Source organism: Anser cygnoides, chromosome 6, assembly GCF_040182565.1.
Source record: "Anser cygnoides isolate HZ-2024a breed goose chromosome 6, Taihu_goose_T2T_genome, whole genome shotgun sequence".
Lineage (NCBI taxonomy): Eukaryota > Metazoa > Chordata > Aves > Anseriformes > Anatidae > Anser > Anser cygnoides.
Genome location: NC_089878.1, coordinates 24,734,766 through 24,740,962, shown reverse-complemented (window position 1 = coordinate 24,740,962; position 6,197 = coordinate 24,734,766).

The window sequence follows — 6,197 nt, the reverse complement described above, 5'->3', positions numbered from 1 at the left end:
ATAAGATTTATTTACAGCCAAAGGAAGAATGATTCTTTAAGAGAGAAGAGGGAACTCATGTTTTTCCTCACACTCTTCAGATCAGTCCAAGCAACTGAATATTGCATAGTCATAAATGAATTAATAAAAACTTTAAAATGCATGTAATTAACTTTTTCAGTTTAACAAGGAGTTTTAACAACAACCATTGGCAGTTTTATAGCTTTTTCTTACTAAAAAGCAGGATGTTTTAGACTAGATATAAGCTCTGATGCATGTCTCTTCCAAAGTAGCATTAAGAAAAGGGATTAAAACAAAGCCACTTTGATATTTCTGGTCAGAGATAATTATTATATGCATACAAATATGTATGATACATATTTATAAATATATCCCTAAGATAATGCATAAAATATACATCTAAAATACGAAAATATAAGACAGGTCAAAGTAAGAATTTGATGGTTAGTACATAGGCTCTCTGGCTTCATACAGCAAAACATAACTGCAGGAATTTTGTCTACAATTTTTTGCCTACCAGCCATACTGTCACTAAGAGTACCTCAGAAAGATACTTAAGTACATGCCTATCTTCTACTTCAGAATATATACCAGGAGCTGAGAAGCAGTGTTGATCTTACCAGCTGTGTTCTGAACCTTGCCATGTAAGTACTCAGCAAGTGTCTCACTGAATCAGGGGGTAGGGCAATACTAAAAGATTTATTAAGCAAAATTAAGTTAGCCACAACTGACACTGCAGATTTGTACCAGTGCAAGAGTACAAAATATACCTGTTTTCTAAATAATAGCTTTCATGTAAGTAGAATCATGACCTATGTTTGCATTTTATGTTATGCTTTTAAAATACTAGACAGAATATGCTTTCTCATGTCACAGACATAATAAATAAAAAGATGTTCTCTCTTGTTCCAATACCTCAATAATTAAAAGATAAACAAGTAAATCACAGTATCCAAGAAGACTGATTCTTACCTTTGTTTAGTCAAGATTTATTGTTATAAAGTGTCATAAACATCTGTCATATTGTAACTACTAGAAAAGAAAGCAAGCTTGTTTTCAAAAGCCAAAGGTAGAAGTTAGTTCATATTTTCTTTATGTGTTTAGTGTTCACTTTTTGTTGATATTGGTTAGCAGGAGAAAAACAGCAGAGAAAAAGGCTTTAATTTCATGCCAGCAGTGTTTATTTTGCAGCAGGGCTATAAGTTTTGTGAGGACTGAAGGTATAAAAGTAGAGAGGACTCAATGAACTGAAGAATGCAGTAGGAGGGGAGGTAAGACGAGCTGTAAAACTAATTGGTGTCCAACATGTTTTGGACTGCATTTAATTTTCTTGAGGGGAAAAGAGGTCAAGAATGGAATGAAGTCAATGAGAATAGGAATAAGAAAGTGGAAAGCAAAATGGCCAGCATTAAAAGGTCAGTGAATATCCCAGGGACAGGAAATGAACTTTAAACAAAAGTATAAGGTAGTATTTCTATCCACGTTTGGGAGTTGTTAAAATTAGTATTAAAAGAAGGAAAGTTAAATAACCAGATGTTTCTTGTATGAAAGCTTGTTTTAGTCTGCTTTCAATTTATTGGAGGCCTTAGCAAGACCAAGATTTTGTGTGCTACGCAATTAGGAAATGAGTATTTCAGCACAGTACTAATGTTATTTAAATATTTTAAAAGACTTCGATATTTTACACTGACTTGCTTCCTGTTACACTTTGATAGTCTTTCTCTTGGAAGAAGTCTCCATCCTGAATTTGAAAGTAAACTTCCCACAAGCTTTAGTACAGAATTTAGCCACAGCAGCCAGCACGTCAGTGTATACCTGATAGACGGGGCACTCTGCAGTCTGCCTTAAGAGATACAGTATTTATTATACATGACCTGTAAAGTCATCAGTCCAGTATACCCAAAGAAATACAGTTCCATTCAAAATGTTTTCTGCCAATAAAGTTTTAGATTAAATTGAATCGGGGGGCATTCCCATTCCTGGTTCACTTCTGTGCACACCTGTAACATTTTTTTTCCTACTATATTTAGGTTTTCACCTAAAGACCACTAGTTTTAGAAAATCTTCACTTCACCTAAAATGGGATTTGAGTCAGAGTCTTTGTGCTCTGACCTGGCTGGACAGCAAATATTTTCTGCTCCAGAATATGTATAATTTAAAATATCTACTATTTCTACCACTTGTGCAGCTCAACATTTCTCTTTTCACCCCAGTACAGCAAGCAATTAATAGACACTGAAATCACATGAACTAACTCCATGAAAGCACATTACTCTTAGTGGTAAAAATGGCTGTGTGAGCTGCCAAGAAGTCCAGAAGAGTAAGTCAGCATCCTAGGGCATGAGGGGCAGCCTGTATCTGGTGTCTGAGAAGAAGCTGCGCAGCCAGGAGAGATTGTTTAATGAATAAAGCTCCCTCTGCCATGCTTGTAAAACATAGGATGTCTCCAAAGCAGCCTCACCTGCTGGAATTATCAATTTTCTGAGAATGTTTTGTTATACAAATATCCAATGTAGAAAATACCAGTCTTTTAAAATCATTTCTAAATTGTTTGCTTTTACTTGGGCAAAATTGGGGAACAAGGTATTAGTTATAAATACATCCCCATTTTCAATTTTGATTTCTTTTCCTTTCAGTGAATATAAAGCTCAGTCCAGTGGGTCTGAAACCTTACAATAACATTGAAAACATAATGCCACACCTCCTACAAAAAGTTAAATGACATTATTCCTAAGAACTGGGTGTTGGGCTTCCGGTATCTATTTCCTACGTAGTGTGAGCTCATGGAGTGACCTCATAGGGTGAGCAGGGTAATTTATTATTTATTATCTTTTCTGTGAGACAGTTTTGGTAATACTTCAAAGGGATGAAGATAACAAGTACCATATCACAAGGACTGTGTGGATTTATGTTTACATTCACATGGTATCTTCCCTCGGAGATTTTCCAGGAATTTTGCGAAAGTATTTCTGTGGAAATTTGGAGAAGCTTTCCATGCAAGGATCAATGGCTTCTATGTATCAGTGATGTCTTGGTGTTGTTTTTTTTAATTATTTAGGAAGAAGCATTTGAATGGGAATACGCCTGTACCAGATTGCATTTTGCAAGATAAAATTGTGGGAAGCTTACCCTTTAGGAAGATCTGAAGTAAATACTTAATGAAAGGGTAGAAGAATATGATATACAGTCAGAAACTGTTGAGGGGAAAAAGAAAAAAAAACACTCTTTGGAAAAATATTCCCTGCATTGAAATTAAGAATAAAATTTTATGTGTATTTATGGGTCTGAGTTAATGCAATGGCATTTGATGTAGTAGAGATACGTTCACTTTTTCTCTCCTCTCCTCTCCCCTCCTTTCTTTCTTTAATTTATTTATTTATTTGAAAGAGATAAAGGCTTGCAAAAGTTCATACAAATTTCATACAAATTGCCAAAATGCAAGTTGTCTTTTCCATGGGACTGCTATAGCTCATGTTTCCTCAAGTCTTTTCTCGAATGTAACTATCTCATCTAAGTGCTTGGACCATTCCTACTGGTATCAAACACCCATATGGCACTGAAAATGAGAGCTGGACAGATCATTCTTCCTAGAACCTTAGTGGGAGGGAAAATGCCTAGATTTTATTTAACTTGTGTGTTCACTTAAGAACGTTACAGATTTTTATTAATCTACTATATTTCAAGGGGGGGAAAAAAGTTAAGTAAAAGAAAGCATTTAAAAAATGAAACAGATACCTCATTACCTAGCATATGCATCTTGCTCAGTGAGGACTAAGGAACCTCAAAGACTAATCTCTCATTAATACGCGAGATGTTCACAGAATGCTTGCCAGAACTGGGAAGTCGAGTTTAGATGGAAACTTGGCATGAGCTTACTGGCTTGTCCCTTTGAGGGGTGGGAAGGAAGGGAAAAGAAAAAATAGTGAATAAAATGCTGTATGCATGCTTGCATGCATGTACATACGAGAAAGACTTTTTAACTTCATTTTCTCATTAAAATAGAGAACAGTGAAACTGTAAAGATTCCATGTGTGTTCTTATAAACTGTGCTTTTCACACATCTTTTGTTAGACACATGGAATGTTAACTGAAAGGGCTTATCTTAAAAATCAGCAGGGTAGCTGGAATGCAATTTTACAAAACCTGGCCATCTTTCAACAAGAGTGGGTGGATTTCAATGCAGCAAATGTTTGTGTATTAAAAAGTATTTGCCATGGTGACAAAGCTTGGAGAAACATCCCATTAGCCACAGACGGGAAGCCGTTGCAGATTGTTCTGATTATCCATGCCCAAAACTTAGTCTGGCTCTGTTTATACGGCATTTCCCGATTAAAAAAAAAAAAAAAATTTAAATTCAACATACCCCTAAAACCTGAGCAAACTGTTTGCACTTACTTACACATGCCTTGTGCTGTATTTTCTGGCTCAGATTCAACACATGATTAGATTCTTACTTTCCTGGAACTTAAAACATGTGCTTACAGCTAAGCATATGCTTAAATGTTCTGCTGCACTGGGACCTAAGAGGATGTTCCTATATTCCCAGTACAGCCAGGAGTCCTTATGAAACAAATCAAAATTTCAGAATAAAAAGACCTCAACAGAGAGATGAGTACGGCAAGTTGATAAGGGTTTGTAGTGAGGGATATTCAAAGGACTGCATGAGGTAGCCTGAGAGAGCACGTGGGCAGACTTCATGTGTGCACACTAGCATCTTATCTGCATGAGTCTGGGACAGCTGCATTGATCATGGTCCCAAGTCTGTGTTAGTAGGAGTTGTAACGTACCATCGGGATTTTGGTATAAAAGCCTGGAGAAAAGTAAGCCATTTAGATACCAGGGCACCTCCACTGACAGACTATTTTTGCAACATAGCGTTATATAGCTTTTCTGTGCTTCCAGCATTTCCACTCCTTCCCCTCCCCCTCCCCCCCCCCCCAATTTTAAGATCAATAATTTGGGATTTGGTACGTGGAGCAAAGCATCTCACTGAAGAGTTGGGCATCTCCCTTGCTAGAAACAGAAATTTCTCATTTCTGCTCTTCTTGGATTGCAAGACACAGAGCCTGCACATGGTAGGACTGCCACCTGCCATGGTGAAAGAAAAATAAATCACCATGTCAAATGGTACCTTCTGGAAAATGATCAATTCTAGCTATGATTAATTTGTGCTAGTAGAGTGGTCAGAGTTGCCCTGTAAAGTGCATGTGGGATCATTGGAGACGAGAGAGAAAAAAATTACAGGTCAAAACCAATCTGGAATACATAAAAGTGCCCAAGCCAGATGTGAACTCTACAGGTAGGATACCTCTGGCTCATATGTAATAGTCAGAGATGGATTAAAACATTCCAAACGAAGTGTGAAAACTTAACAGTAAAATGACTTTAAATAAAATAGAAAATGCATGAAGTCAAGTCTCTTGAAATACCACACAATGGACGTTTTTTACATCATATAGGCAGAGTCTCTTCTGCTAATATTTCTACAGGGATTAAATTAAATAATAGACTTAACTAGTTGAAAGAGTATGTGCCACCTTTTTTATTCCTTTTGGAACACAGACCCAGAGGCATAATGCGGGAAGCTTAAAATGGATCCATTTTACTCCTATTTTCAGCAACAACATTTGTAGGCAAATGATCTTTTACGTGCTGGAATGAATGAGTATGTTATAAAACTAAGTATCCTACAGAACTCTGCTTTGAAGTTATACTTGGCTGCCCAAGGTAGATGACAGACAGTGTCAGGAAAAGGGATAAAAAAGCCTAAAGGTCATAGTAAGGGCAAAACAAATAGGTCACAGCAAATTAATCCTTATCATCTGACCAGCATGGAGCAAACAAGGGCAGCGTTCAAGCTCAAATCTGCTAAAATTTAATGGAAAGGTATAAAACAATTAGTCACGATACAGACTTCTTTCTCCTCTTCAGGGGCTTGAGATACAAGTTCCCCCCTTGAATTAAATATATACATATATCATTTTAAAATATTCTACCTATTTATGTATCCAGAAAGTATTGTTTGGTTGGTTTTTTTTTTGTTGTCACAGATAAGCTCAGTCGGTCATTTCCAACTCCAGTGCAAGTCTGGTCTGAATAAGAAAAACAGAATAATTGCAAATGTTTTGTTTTTGAATGTTCATTTCTGTAGAAATTATTATTTATTTTCAAAATTTGTGTCAAAACTGTGCCATGCT